Genomic DNA, 16,282 nt, shown 5'->3' with positions numbered 1-16,282 from the left:
TTAATTTTAATTCAATCAAAATATTAATTAAATGTGACTAAGTTCTAAATTTTAATTGGGGGTTATGTTTTAAATGACCCCTAAAATTTAAACACATAATCTACCCTTTCCATAAAAATAACCCTACCCGCCCAATATCAGGCCTAAATAACCTGGCCCACACTCCTTTTTACCATGACCCAATCCGATAGCAACAGTACCACCAAGCCCAACTCCAGCCGTCACACCCAACCCAAACCTCCTTTAGATCCCCTTTTCTGCTTCAACGTACAAAACAACTTCCAAACGATCCAACAAAATTCATCGAGCAACAACAACAAAACCCGACCCTATTCGATAATCGCGAACAACGACAACTCCGAACAACATCGAAAATCAACCAACCAAGCCATCAACAGCTTTGCCAAAACCCAAGCCTCTGACCCAACTCTTCTCACACGCATCTTACACGATGGCATGATGAGGAGGGTTTGAAACTCTTATAGAATACGCCTAGATGTCCTTCCAAAGGTTTGATTATGTGAATTTTGGATGAAGTAGTATGAATTCGTAAACATTTGGGAAAATACTATTGGTTTTCGGAGATTATTCCTTTTCCCCAATCTCCATTGTCCAACACATTTGGAATTTTCTCAACAACAATCCAAATTTGTACAAGTTGTTGTTTGAAAACCCTATCCTAAGCTTGAATTCAAATTTTTTCCCTACTGAAAATCCCAAAAATACCCCCAATTTCTCCTAATCCCACATCAGTGGAGCTTAAGAGGGGACCCTGATTTTGTTTCTATAAAAAGAGCTCACTATTGAGCCAAGAGAGAGTCGGGAAAAATTTTGGGAAAGCTGGAAGAGATAAAGAATTTGACTCAGAGGACAAGAAATTTCTTTAGCAGAGCTATTAGAAAAAGAGAAAGAAAAATAGTTTTCGAGAGGAAAAGTGAATTTTTCTTTAGTAAAATTTTTTTGAGAAAAGGAGTCGACGAGTCAAATTCTTGCGGTGACTACGATAATTTTTGGTGGTGGTCAAGATCCCGGCATCAGTTTGTAATCCCGTTTTGCTGCTCTGAAAGAGGTAAACACGTTTTTCCATTTTTTTCCTATTATCATTTTCTTTTCTCTCTTCTTCATCTCCTTCTGGTATAGTTATAATGTTGCTTGTCTGCTGGGAGTAGCTGTAGAGGCCTCGTCGGCTGTAGGATTTGCTTGAGCATGTTGTTGTAGGATCGCTTTGTATGAGTTCACTACTCTGTGTTACTGATGTTACTTATCTGTGTATGCTTAATAACGGATGGGTTTATAATTTATTAATTATTAATGTCGATTAGTCGTAATGTTACAATATGAATTAGCATATATAAAGGTTGTCGAGATTCTGCCCCTTCTTGTTTAGTTCATTGTTGAGATTCGATGATTTCTACGGTGAAAATTTAGCTTCCAGTTTGTTTGATGAGCATTAAAGAAGAGTTTCTTGAATTATTGTTCATCATTTAGACCTCGAGTTCGTCTAAATCTCATAATCTAGGGGCAAATCGGCTTGTAAAACCACTGTAGTGTTGAAATTTTATTAATTCTTATGCCAGGTTTACACTCGGATATTGTAGTCTGACTTGCCATACCTTCAGCTGATTGTCTCGTTTAAGTCCTTAAACATCAATTTAGTATGGTGTTTCCTTGGTTGTGAATGGTTTTCTACCTTTTAATATTGTTTTTTAGTCACTAGTAGAACTTTAATCGATTGTATTCACCCGTTGCAAGTTGCCGTCTGATTCTCTGGACCTTTAAAGTCACTAAAAATAATACGTGTGGGTTTACAGTAAGGTTGACAATCTTATGAAACCTCAACGATCTTTCCTTTGACCTTTGAAAGTTCCTTTGACCTTTGAAAGTTCCTTTCAAGTTGGTCAAAGAGAAGGTGAGGAGGAGCTTATAGTATATTCCATCTTGGGGTGGTGAAGCCTAAATATCATTTCTTGTGAATCCGTGTGCATACTTACAACTTTTTTGTGCTCATGTTAGTCTTGGAAACTTGCGTCATTTGATAATTAGTTATAAGCCGATTCTGGTCATCGAACATGGACAAACTTATGGTCTTTGAACATGTGGTTTACCAAAGGGCTATCTATGTCATATTTTCTCTCTCGTAGAAATCAAGACTAGGAACGAGACTCGCCCTTAGCATGGCCTGTTCTCGTTTCCTGAAGGTCTTCTCGCCTATAACTTTATTGGACTATCAATAAAGATAAGGCCTTTACTATTTAAAAACACTTTTATTATATTTCGTGTTGTGGATAAATAAGGGGTCCATTTGGAAGGTTAATTTTCTGTTTAGATAAAATGTGAGGTTATTGAAGTGTTGGATATTTACTCTCCTTTGTTTGAGCCTTGTTCTACGAACTTCTTTTCATTGGCTAGTCGATTATATTCAGAAATTGTATTTATTCCTTTTTGTTCTATGTGACATCAAGCCTAATTCACTGTTGTATTCATATACTGGAAGTTTAGATAATTACACCTGTGGTTTCCATGTATGTTACATAATGTGAAGTTACCTTTGTTAAACTAACTTTTCATGCTTTATGTACATGATAATATAGTATTCGTTTAAATATTAACTTTAGGACATATATTAATTGCTTTATTCCTTTTCTTTCGCATGTGGATACTCTCGAGTCTTACATGGACTCTTTTCCTTTCGCATATCTATCATGGGCCAATGAGGCATATCCTTCGATTCAGGACCCGGAAGAAAGTCTAAAATGAGTTCCAAGGCATAAGGTGACAAGGGGTCGAAAGGAGAAGAATGGGTTAAAATCCCATCTTTGAAGCTGCTAAGGGACTTGAAAGTCTCATTTGTTATTTTTTTTATTCTTGTCTTTATTTATTTTATTTATTTATTCATTCATTTGGTTCTCGAAGCCAAAGTTGTATTTAATACAGATAAAGCAAAACTCGGGCCAAAGGTTCGAAGAATAGTTTAGGACATGTTATAGGTCAAAACCTAATATCTAGATTAGGACAGGTAAAATTGGGCCGGAAGCCCAATTAGACTAGGACAGGGTGATGGATTTGGTTTAAGAGCCCAAATTATTTATTTCTTCCCCTCTTTCCCTTTTTCTACGTTGTTTGCTTGCGAACCTAGTTAAACCCCTAACTAAGTCGCTAAAAAATTGATTTTGCAAAAATTTTCAAAATACTCCTTAATCAACTTCTTTTCAACACCGGACTTTTTCTTTTAGAAGTTAGTCAAAAGGAAATTATTTTTCAAAAAATCCGGATAACTGCAAGTTAGCAGAAATTTTAGGTGTCTTAAAAACCTTTCTAAAATGTTGGAATCGCATACATAGAATTTCAAAACTTAAATGATTTTCCTATTTTGAATCTTCTAAGTACTTTATAAAGGTTTTCTTAATTCCTTTTCAAATAAATTAAGTGGCGACTCTGAAAGTCATATTTTCGCAAAACAGAAATGGTCACTCTCCTGGGGAACTTTTAATTAGGTTCTAACCAAATGTTTGAATTTATATTTTGACTAACTGTTTAAACTATTTACGTGCTTAAATGTTTCAATTCTGTGAAATTTAACTGTTGCATTTCATGGTATTATCCTACATGATGATTATTAAATTGTTTTGGGGTTTCATGGATGTCCCAGCTACTGTTGTTCAACTCCAATTGCAGTGTTGGAAATATGATGTTTTATTAACACGTGAGGCGTCTAATGGTTTTTTCGTATTTCCAAACCCAAGTCATCTACTTGGGAACCTGTGTTCAAACCCACTCTAGAAACTCAGGATAGAGCTAAACCAAAATCCTTTTAGGCATAAGCCTAGGATGACCCAATACTCGAAGGAGGTATTGGGCCCATTAGAAAATTTGACCTATGTATATTGACCCCGAGTCAATTGTAGAACTGACGAAATATATATTTGTTTAATCCAATCCATTATCCTTTAGGGGTCAGGAGAAGGCTTGCTTTGTTTACTTTCGTGTAAGGATGCCTCAATAATACACCAATTGAGGGAGGAACTGAAGCAAGTCGAGCAAGAAATTGATAGATTTAGACGGTTGCATCTAGAGCACAGTTATACGAAAATTGCTTGATCATCAACATATGTCTCCAATTACAAAAAGGGGACAAATCTAAGAGGTCGAAGGTCGATATAAGAGCATTCAGGAACTAGTATTTCCTATCCCCTGCGTGGGACATTATTTTTTTTCTCATGTTATTTTTCCTTTCCCTAAAGATTGTATCCCTTTTGTGTAACTTTTGTAGGAATTTATGCCATTTATGTACACCTATGAAGGTTTTGGGGGGATAATGGATTGGTTTCAAATAATGATATACTTTCTTCAAATACGTTAGGCCAACCCTTGGCTTAAAAGGGTCACCCAACTAGGATATGCATTTTTATGTGATATAACTGTCTTATGTGTTTATGTATGTTTGTTTGAATCAAAGACAAATTTATCCACTATGCTCTCGTGGATCGGTTTGGCTATGACACAAATAACACTATGTGATTACTTTTTGTCAAATATCTTGCATTACTTATCACATATGGGAACTAACACATATGTCTTTGACTTATTTTACTTTGCAGATAACAGAAAACTACTCCGTGTTGAAAAAAGCTGGAAGAACATCCTTACTTCACCTGGTCAAAAGCGTATAAGATCTTATCGCCTAACCATCATTCAAATATGACTGGAAGTGATAAAGAAAATGCATTGGCCATCAGGGATAATGTAATAGCGGAATAAAATGAGATGATTGTTGAACTTGAAAGAAAGTTGGAAATACTTCAGGAGGAGATGAACCGCACTAAAGATTTGGCTAATTTGGCCATCAATATTAATGCTCCCGCTCCAAGAGGACACGGGACTCCACTCCAGAACTCTCCCCTCAGTACGCCTATTCTTAGGGACCATTCAAATAACACAACATCCATTTCTGCTCCTCAACTTGTCCAAAACACCAATCGATAAAATAACCCAGATGCTTACCATCCACAAATCCATCCCTAACCCCACAAAATCCATCTCTAAATCAACAAAATTCATTCCTAAATCCCAAAACCCATTTTCAAATCCACAAAATCCGCTCCTAAATCCACAAAATCCATCTCCGAATCCACAAAGTACATTTCCAAATCCATAAAATACATTTCCAAATCCATAAAATCAATCTCCGAATCCACAAGATTTATTTTTGAATTCACAAAATCCCTCTCAAAATCCACCAAACTATTCTTAAATTCCATAAAATGTTCTTAATTTCCAAAACGTCCTCTCCACCTACCACCCAACCTCTTCTCATCCTCAAAATCAAGCAACCCTTCCAAATCCTTCTCATGTCATCATATCCCCCGACATCTACAATTTCTTTCCCAATCCTGAGATAGACCATTATGAGGAGAAGGGAAAAAAGTGGAGGAATGAGCATGAAAAGAAGTTGCTGGCCATCAATGAAGAGATTATGAGGATCAAGGAATCTCATGTCCATCAATTATTTTTTCACCTAGTTTGACTATTCTTAAAATCTTTGCATGGCATAACATGGTAATGAAATATAAATTGGTTTTTTTGGTTTTAAATGGTTTGGAAAGGCCTTGATAACCATGGTTTTGGTTTAATTGGAAACCTGGGAGTCATCTTGGTTTAATGTCTTTGGTATGGCATAAAAAGATATACTTGCCAGCTCTATTTTTTGTATGATGATACCAAAGGTTAATGCCTAATGAAAAGACTCCTTGGTTAATAGTTTGGTTATGTGAAAAATGTTTAATTGCGGTTAAAAGGGGTTTAGTAGCAAATTTTTTTAAGGTAGGGTCCCAGGGGGATCGCCATTGGAAACTCATGATTGCCAATATGAAAGTGGACTTGGTGACCGAGTGAATTATGTCACACTTTATATTCTGGGAGATGTACTAGTCATTCCAGGTTTCTATTCTCCAGTCATGTGGCTAACATACACAGGGGCCCTTTCATCTGGGGGAGCTAAACCCATATAGCCTGTGGGTGGAATTAGAGAGGACAAGATACACAACCTAGGTTAAGTTTTAAATATATGCTAAACCTGGTTCCCTTTTACAACATGATATATATGTATCCATGTGATTGCATATGGTTATTTACTTTGGTTGAATTACTATTATTATTTTATCCTTATTGATAAGTACATGCTAGGGTTCACTACCTAACCCTCTTTGGGCACTGTATCCCCATGCGATGAAGGAACCGGTTGTACTACTTCTCTAGCTCAAGGACTTGGATTCCGAACATCTTTGAGTTAGACTGAAGTAGTGAGCTTCCATACTCCAGAAGGCTCCATTTTATGCTATAGATTTCTTTTATCTTTGTTTCTTCTTTGGTTTGGTTTTAGCTATCATCGAGGAAATGTCTTAACCAGATGTTATTGATTCTAGATAGAGGCTTTATCAGACAACTGTGGGCATGTGCGATGTTGATATAGGTGTCAGCCTTGGTATTGGAATTGGTATTGAGGTTGACACCAGATGGATATCTGATTGGTTATGGTTATAAAATTTATTAAATGTCTTTCAGTTACTGTTGCTTTATCTTGTTTTATGTTTGAAAGTCATCCGACATAGGGTATAGAGAGGTTATGGTTGAGCCTTGGGGCGGTCTCTGATTTAGGACATACTAAGATGCCCGACACGATTAGGCCCCGGTACGGGTTATGTCAGATTTGTATCAGAGCCCTAGTTTCATGGACAATTGGGAGTCCAACAAAGCCGCATCGAGTAGAGTCTCTTTTAGGGGTGTGTAGTGCACCACACTCATAAAGGAGAGACTATGAGGCATTTAGGAAGTTTTCTCTTTCTTGTGTTTTATTTTCAAGGTGTAGAGTCTAAGGTCCTAAAATCTTTTCTAATCCTTTTTTGTTTATTTTTTAGATCATGCCTCCTCGATAATCTGAAGCTCACGGAAACTCCTTTGTCCTACCCGAGGGAAATATTGATAGGACCCGTTCTACTTATGGGGTCCAGTCCTGGTCTAGGGGTCTAGTTCCTAATTATCCTCTTAGAGTTCCACTTATTCCTTCTAGTCCTTCTCGAGCTTCTCAAGATGATGCGATGAATGCTGAGATTTGTCATTCTATGTTGGCACAGTTAGTAGCTTCTTAGACTGAGCGTGGTACTTCTGTTACTCAATCTTCTGAATCTACAAGGGTTGGCCAGTTTATGAGGTTGAACCATGCTATATTTACTAGTGTTAAGGTTGAGGAGGATCCTCAAGATTTTATGAATGAGATGGAAAAGATCATCTGTGTTATACATGCTACCAATGTGGAGGGCGTGGAATTTGCTACCTATCAACTGAAAGATGTGGCATACCAATGCTATGAGAAATGTGAACAGACTAGGGGTGACGATACTGAGTCAGCCCTGTGAGTTGATTTCTCTAGTTCTTTTCTGGACCGCTTATTTCCTCAATAGTTGAGGGAAGCGAAAGAGTTTGTTAATCCAAAGCAAGGTAAGATGTCATTCAAGTAATCTGCCTTGAAGTTTCACCAATTGTCTCAGTATGCTTTGGAGTTGGTTTCTAGAATGAGGAAGTTCATTTTCGGGTTTTTTCGGGACTTGATTCTAGAGAGTAAGGTTGTCTTTTTTAACAAGGACATGGAGATTTCCAGGTTGACGGTGTACATGCATCATGTGCAAGAAGATAAGAATTAGCACGTAGAGATTGGGGAGTGTTGACACCTAATTTTTGCCCTCCACGATTAAGTTTATGTTTGAGTTTCTTCGATTTTAGAATAAAATTACAAATTTGTTTTATTGGAATAAAATATTTTCAAAGAATTTATTTGAGTAAATTTATCATTTTAAGTAGCAATTATATATTATCATATTCAATAATACGAAATTTTATAATTTTGTTACATAAATCGTTATTTTACAAAATATCGGATTTTCACCAAGGCTTATCTTAAAAATAAATTCAAATAATTAAAATCTTAATTTAAATATAATTTGTTCTTAGGATTAATTTATTTGGAAAAATATTTGTTGAATTTTTATTAAATCGAGAAGCTCGGGATTAAACAAGGTATTAATTCGTATCAAATTTTGATTTAATTTAGTCAATTTATTAAATTTTGACTACATTGAAATCAAATTGATCGCATTTGCAATACAATGGACCAATTTAATTTTAATTCAATAAAAATATTAATTAAATTTGACTAAGTTCTAAATTTTAATTGGGGGTTATGTTTTAAACAACACCCAAAATTTAAACACATAATCTACCGTTTCCATAAAAATAACCCTACCAGCCCAACATCAGGCCAAAATAACCTGGCCCATACTTATTTTTCCCTTGACCCGATCTGATAGAAATAGTACCACCAAGCCCAATGGATCCAGCCCAACTCCAGCCGTCTAACCTGGCCCAAACCCCTTTTAGATCCCCTTTTCGGCTTCAACGTACAAAATAGCTTCCAAATAATCCAATAAAATTCATCGAACAACAACCAAAAAACCTGACCATGTTCGATAATCGCAAACAACAATAACTCCAAACAACAACGAAAACCAACCCACCGACCCATTCCACCAAAGCCTACCAATCTCAATTTCCGATTCTTTCAGGTCGATCAAGTCTATGCTTATCATTCAGGAGCGCCCGGGCATAATACTGAAGAATGCATCAATCTAAAATACAAGATCCAAGACTTGATTGATCAAAAGATCATCATTCTTTAAGAGCCGACACCAAATATCACCAGTAATCCATTGCCTAATCATAGGGGAGCTACGGTTAGCATGATTGAAATAGCAGGAGAATGGGTATCTAGAAAGACTATTACAAAGGTGGATTTGAAAAATCTAAAAAAATAGTAGGAGTGGAGAAGATAGAGAAAGTTGTGGATGCCTTGAGTGTCTTGGGTATGAATTTGGAAGGAATTATTGAGCCTATTATGGTCCTAAAAAAAGCATTTAAGCGTGGGATAGGGTACCAGCCAAGAAAGGAAGATGAGCTTGAAGATAAGTCAAAGATGAGTCTGTCCAAACCATTGCCACTCCTATACCAATCATTTCTTATGCGCGATATGTCAAAATATGATTGTATTGGGGATGGGATAAGAAATATGTTCGAGGGATGCAATGATATACTAGAGGGTTTCCCAAAGTCTGATGGGGTGAGGATGGTTGTACCAGGAGAGACATTGCAAAATTAGACTTCCACACCGCTCATAATTCGTCGCCAGTCGTGGTAGATGAAAGGATAATTACTAGTAGTTTTAAAAATTGGTAATGATCTGGAGGAGGCCCCATGATCCACCCTTTTATGTCTCAATTTTTTTTTTGTGTTTTACAGCTTTCAAAAAGGCATTGGCCCGTATTTGCGCGGGTCATGAGCCATAGTTTTTATTTATTTTCCAAAAGGACTCCCTTTATTTAAGAATTTATTTTGAAATATGATTATAATATTATCTTTTATTATCCTGTTATCATCTAACATGGTTTATTTTGGTGGCAATAATTTAAAAATCTGCCAATGTTATTTCATGAAAAGGGTTAGATGAACAAAGAAAAGAGAATGATGATGAATGGAAAGAATGTGACGAGAAGTAGTTAGTGGAAGATATAGAAGAATTTGAAAATCAAAAGAATCCCAAACTGGAGGAGCCCTAATCCTACCTGAGATGGATGGTCTAGAGTGGACCAAACCAACTAATTCTGATGCAGTAAAGAGATATTGTGTTCGAAAGATGTTTTAGTTTTTGTTTCCTTTGCTTGTTTGTAATCGGCTTTATGATAGTATCTATTTTATGATGTGTAATTGCCTAGAATCCCTTTCCTTTCATGTATGAACTTCGTTTGACCTGAATTCCTAAGAAAGGGATACGTAGGCAGCCTATGTCGACTTTAGTCAACCACTTAGGAGAACTTATTCTTTTCTTTTATGTACGAACCACGTTTGACCTAAATTATGTCAGCTTTGGTCAACCCATTAGATTTTTCTATATATCCCTAGCGTAGTCTTGAATGACCTGATTCCTACTTCAATGGGATACATAAGTGCCCCAACAGCTCGGTTATGTAACCCCAGAAAATGGAAACTAGGGCCGAATTTTGAGAAGGAATCTTAAAAATTCACGAGAGAAAGATCATTTTCCAAAAACCAAGAGAACGAAGACTAACAAAAACTTCAAATCCTCACGAGCTGAGATCGCCTCAAACAAATTTAAATAGGGGCAGAAATTTTGAGTAGATCCTCAAAATTTCCACTAATATATTAGAATATATTTCAAATCCCACTGCACCAGAGGTCAAAGTCAAGTTTTGGAAATCACCAGCTGTGACAAAGTCTAGACAGACTAAATATCCGGCTATGATAGAACTTCTGATACAGAGCCTCAATAATCCTGAATCCCTAGAAATCCTACGTCAAACATCAAACATAGTCAGAATGAAGAAAAATATGTTCATCAGGCTTATACATGACATAACTAGCAAAGATTTTCTAAAGCTTTTATAGAAATTTTTTAAACTAGTTTTTAAAAAATTATGGCTACTTTCAAAAACCTATACAAATATTTTACTTAGTGATTGCCTAGGAATCTATTGGAACGGGGAGTCAAGGTAGAAGTCCCAACATGACGGAGTACCCAAAAAATGGCGGGAGCAAACCAAGGATTGAAGAAGGTCAACACAGAGTAGTTTTACCCAAAAACTAATCATTTTTCTGTGGATGAAAGGATAAGTACACAAAATGGGAATCTTTTTCAAAATATACCCAAGCGAGTTGAGAGCCACACAAAGCATATATTGCTTAAGAACGGTATTTTTGGGTAGCCCCCAAAAAGGGTTTAATACCCATTTATCGAGGACCTTTTTAATTGTCTATCTTATTTCTTGAGACCATGAAGGACTAAATATTTACCTTGAGCATAGGTACATTTAAGAGAGTTATCACAATAAGTATAACAATCAATAGTATCACTCTTAGGAGGAAAAGCAGAAAGTCATCCTCAAAATTTTCCTTGGAGCGAAGCAAACGGTATTTGAATAATCCCCAAACGAGGACTTTCCCCATTTACTTGCATCCGATGGATTTGCTACTTCTTCAAAAAAGAAATATTAAAAATGGAATAATTCATTCAAATCAGGATGCTCAGTATTTATCATTAAACAATTATAAATCTTGACTGTGGTCGCTAGTGAGAGCGTCATTGCATCTACTAACTGCCTACCTTGATTATAGGTACATGTAGATAGAAAAATACAGATAATCAAACTCAGGTGAAACTTTTTTCAAATCACAGGAAGAACCATTTCATATTATCTCATTACGGAGAGGGCCATTTCAGGACATTACCAAGAGGTTCATTTCATATCATTGTCAAGAGGGCCATTTTTTGCGACTGCCAAGAGTGCTATTTCATATCATTGCCAAAAGGTCCATTTCATATCATTGCTGAGAGGGCATTGCATGCCACTATCGAGATGGCCATTTCATATCATTGCTAAGAGGGCCATTATATGCCATCTCCAAGAGGACCATTTAATATCTGTTGACACATGAGATAGCATATGCGGACATCGAGGATATCATCAGCATTTAATATCTATTAAAATATGAGGTAGCATATGTTGGTGTTGAGGATATCATCAACATTATATATCAATTGACACACGAGATAGCATACGCTGGAATTAAGGATATCATCATCATTTAATATCTATTGACATACGAGATAGAATACGCTGGCATCAGGGATATCATCATAATTTAATATCTATTGACACGCGAGATAGCATACGCTAGCGTTGAGGATATCATCAGCATTTAATATTTGTTGACACACGAGATAACATACACTGGCATCGAAGATATCATCAGTATTTAATATCTTTTGACATACGAGATAGCATACGCTGTCATCGAGGATATCATCAACAATCAAATCTATTGACATGCAAGATAGCATATGCTGGTGTTGAGAATATCATTAATATTTAATATTTGTTGACACTTTTAATAGCATACGCTAGCATCAAAGATATCATCAGCATTTAATATCCGTTGACACGCAAGATAGCATAAGCTGGCGTTGAGGATATCTCATCATTTTGTGAATCAGCATCTGAATGCATCAAGAGCACGCGATTTGAAGGAACATCTTTAAGTCGCTATATGAAGACGAGTGATATATGAGATTTCCTAGAAATTAACAAATTGAGGGTCATTTGGGAGTCATATTATTTTAAATAGGATAGCTTGCAAGATTACCTATGAGTTGATAGCCTATAGGTCATTCATAATTCACAACGACACCCTAATCGGATAGTGTGCAAGGTTACCCAAAAATTGGTAGTCCAAAGGTTATCCATAAGTCACAAGTAAATCCTTACTAGAGAATATGCGAGATTATCAAATTGATAAGTCCAAAGGTTCTCTATATGCCGCGTCATATCCAAGATTGATTATGTGCAGGATTACCCAAAGACTAGCAATTTGAGACATATCTGTAAGTCATATTGTATTCAAGGTCGAATGATGTGCAGGAATATCTGAGAGCTAGAGATTGGAGGGATATTTGTAAGTCATCTCTTATCCAAGGTCGGGTAATATAGAGGATCACCTAAAAGCTAGCAATTCAAAGGATATTTGTAAGTCGCCTCATATCCAATATCAAATAATGCGCGAGATTATCCAAAGATTGATAATTCAAGGGAAATCTACAAGTCGTATCGATAAAAAGATTCTTAAGACTTATTCGATGTCATATGCAAATAATCATTGACAATAACCAGAGAGGTTATCATTTCACAAACATTATAGGTGACAAAATAGGTTGTTGCATCAGCATAAAATTACACGATTACAGAGACCATTTTATATAAAGTATCATTGATGTTTAAAAAGGTCACCCCACTTTGAAGACATATTCTACTGACAAATAAGATAATTATAAAGTAATTAAGAGGTTTGTTGTGTTCGTTGTTGCAAGTTATTGCCTTCCAAACAGGTACATAAAAGGATGACTTTGCCTTTTGGGGGAAAACTCACGTGGAGACACGGTAAAGACTATATACCTCTTTCGTGAATTATGTTTAGCACTAATATTTTTTGTTCGAAACATTGTGGAGAGCATCTAAGAGGATGAAAATATCAAATCAAAACCATAGGTGCGGACGACTCCAAAAAGAACGTCATACAACGTGGAACATATTCTTAGCAGTAAAATGGGACATAGTCTAGAGAGGGACGTCAAACTCTTTGGATACGAGCTAAAGAATGATTTCCAACAACATCCAACCACACCCCTATTAGAAGGCATGTGGATATTTTGAGATATTCTGGTTTCAGCTTCACTATCGGGATATTCTTAAATTCATATCGAGGGTAAACATCTCTTTCTTTCAAATTTGAGTGATAGGGAAGCTAGAGTTTCAAAAATTATGTCAAGGTAAGTTCTTGACTATAGATGTGAAGGATCCCATATTCATGGTTAAGAGGTTGCAAGCCTATTTTCTGTAACTCGATCAACTTGTCAATCATCCTAAGCCAAAGATCGTCTGAAATAAAAGACTGTCTTTTGCACCGATTGAGTCGAACTATAAGTAGTCTGATTCCCTAAGTCTCGAGAATAAATAGGCTGGGATCTATTTTAAAAACTTGACTGCATTCCAACCTCCTTCCAAATCCCTTTATTCTCTAGCTTTTCAGTTTCATCAAAAACTCCAAAATCAAGATAACTTGTAAAATTTTTGAAAATAGTTCTTTAAATCAAGCTTTATGAACTACAAGTGACCTAAATTATCATATAACCTGAGATATGTAGGAAACCTTATACCGAGGTCCGACCATAAATCTATGAAACTCGTGCAAAAACCAACCTCCATTAGAAATGAATTCATGGTAGGACAAAAATTAGGAAAGTCAAACTCCCTTTACCCAGGATTACTTCCATCCACCCTACCCAAAGGGAGGGGGCAGTTGTTGACACCTAATTTTTGCCCTCCACAACTAAGTTTATGTTTGAGTTTCTTTGATTTCTGAAAAAAATTATAATATTTATTTTATCTGAATAAAAGCTTTTCAAAGTATTTATTTGGGTATACTTTTTATTTTATGTAGAAATTATATATTATCGTATTCAATTATATGAAAATTTTATAATTTTGTTACTTAAATCGTTATTTTACAAAATATCAAATTTTAACCAAGGCTTATCTTGAAAATAAATTCAAATGATTAAAATCTTGATTTAAATGTAATTTGTTCTTAGGAATAATTTATTTGCAAAAATTTGTTGAATTTTTATTAAATCGAGAAACTCAGGATTAAACAAGCTATTAATTCATATCGAATTACAATTTAATTTAGTCAATTTATTAAATTTTGACCACAATTGAAATCAAATTGGTCACATTTTCAATACAATGAACCAATTTAATTTTAATGCAATCAACTATTAATTAAATTTGACTAAGTTCTCAATTTTAATTGGAGGTTATGTTTTAAATAACCCCTAAAATTTAAACACATAATCTACCCTTTCCATAAAAATAACCCTACCATCCCAACATCAGGCCAAAATAACCTAGCCCACACTCTTTTTTCCCCTGACCCGATCCAATAGCAACACTACCACCAAGCCCAACGGATCCAGCCCAACACCAGTTGTCTGACCCAGCCCAAACCCCTTTTAGATCCCTTTTTATACTTCTTCTTCTTCTTCTTCTTCTTCTTCTTCTTCTTCTTCTTCTTCTTCTTCAACAACAGCAAAAACCGAGCGTGTTCTATAATTACAAAAAATAATAACTCCAAACCACAGCAAAAACTAACCATCAACCCATCAACAACTTCGTCAAAACCTAAGACTCCGATCTAACCCTTCTCACAAGCGTCTCACACGCTGGTGTGATGAGGAGGGTTCAAAAATATTTTAGAATATACCTAGGTGTCCCTCCAATGATTTGATTGTGTGAATTTTGGATGAAGTAGTATGAATTCATACACATTTGAGAAAATACTCTTGGTTTTGGGAGATTATTCTTTTTCCCCAATCTCCATTGGCCAACCCATTTGGAATTTTCTCAAGAACAATCCAAATTTGTACAAGTTGTTGTTTGGAAACCCCAACTTGAATTCAATTTTTTTTTCCTACTGAAAATCCCAAAACGCCCCCCCAATTTCTCTTAATCCCACATCAGTAGAGCTTAAGAGGGACCCTAATTTGTTATCTATAAAAAAATCTTACTGTTTAGCCAAGAAGGGGTCGGGAAAATTTTTGAAAAGCTAGAAGAGAAAAAAAATTGACTCGGAGAGGACAAGAAATTTCTTTAGTGGAGCTACTAGAAAAAGAGAAAGAAAATTGGTTTTCAAGAGGACAAGTGAATATTTCTTTGGTAATTTTTTTTTTTTTGAGAAAATCAGTCCATGAGTCAAAATCTTACGATGACAACAATGATTTTTGATGGTGGTCAAGATCCCGACATCAGTTTGTAACCCCGTTTTGCTGTTCCGAAAAAGGTAAACAGCTTTTTCTATTTTTATTTTTGTTATCATTTTGTTTTCTCTCTTTTTCATCTCCTTATGGTGTAGTTATAATGTTGCTTGTCTGTTGGGAATAGCTGTAGAGGCCTCGTCGAGTGTAGGATTTATTTGAGCATGTTGTTGTAAGATTGCTTAGGATAAATTCACTACTCTGTGTTAATGATGTTACTTGGTTGTGTATGCCTAATAATGGATGGGTTTATCATTTAATGATTATTAATGTTGATTAGTCGTAATGTTACATTATGAATTAGCATATATGAAGGTTGTCAAGACTCTACCCCTTCTTGTTTAGTTCATTATTGAGATTCGATGATTTTTGTGGTGAAAATTTAGCTTATAGTTTTGTTTGATAAGTATCAAAAAAGAGTTTCTTCAATTATTATTCATTATTTTGACATCGAGTTCGTCTAAATCTCATAATCTAGGTGTAGATCGGCTTGTAAAACCACTGTACTGTTGAAATTTTATCAATTCTTATGTTATGTTTACACTTGAATATTTTGGTCTGACTTGCCATATCTTTAGCTGATTGTCTCATTTTAGTCCTTATACATCGATTTAGTATAGTGTTTCCTTGGTTGTGATTGGTTGTCTACGTTTTAATCTTATTTATTTTAGTCAGTAGTAGAACTTTAATCGATTGTATTCACCCAATACGGGCTGACCCTGATTTTCTTGACCTTTAAAGTCACTAAAAATAGTAGACATGGGTTCGTAGTAAAGTCGACAATCTTATGAAACC

General features: G+C 35.6%; 1 long non-coding RNA gene across 1 annotated transcript; it reads left to right on the top strand.

Moving 5' to 3' along the window:
• The first annotated feature begins 224 nt into the window (after positions 1 to 224).
• Positions 225 to 3,114, top strand: LOC124887965. The gene is made up of 2 exons (XR_007045628.1): positions 225 to 1,069; positions 2,734 to 3,114. It is a non-coding gene; the product is annotated as an uncharacterized LOC124887965 (long non-coding RNA).
• Positions 3,115 to 16,282: the final 13,168 nt, after the last annotated feature.

The sequence above is a fragment of the Capsicum annuum genome, chromosome 10 (genome assembly GCF_002878395.1).
Source record: "Capsicum annuum cultivar UCD-10X-F1 chromosome 10, UCD10Xv1.1, whole genome shotgun sequence".
NCBI lineage: Eukaryota > Viridiplantae > Streptophyta > Magnoliopsida > Solanales > Solanaceae > Capsicum > Capsicum annuum.
The sequence above is the reverse complement of the archived record's forward strand: the minus strand, read 5'-3'. Positions and strand labels throughout refer to the sequence as shown.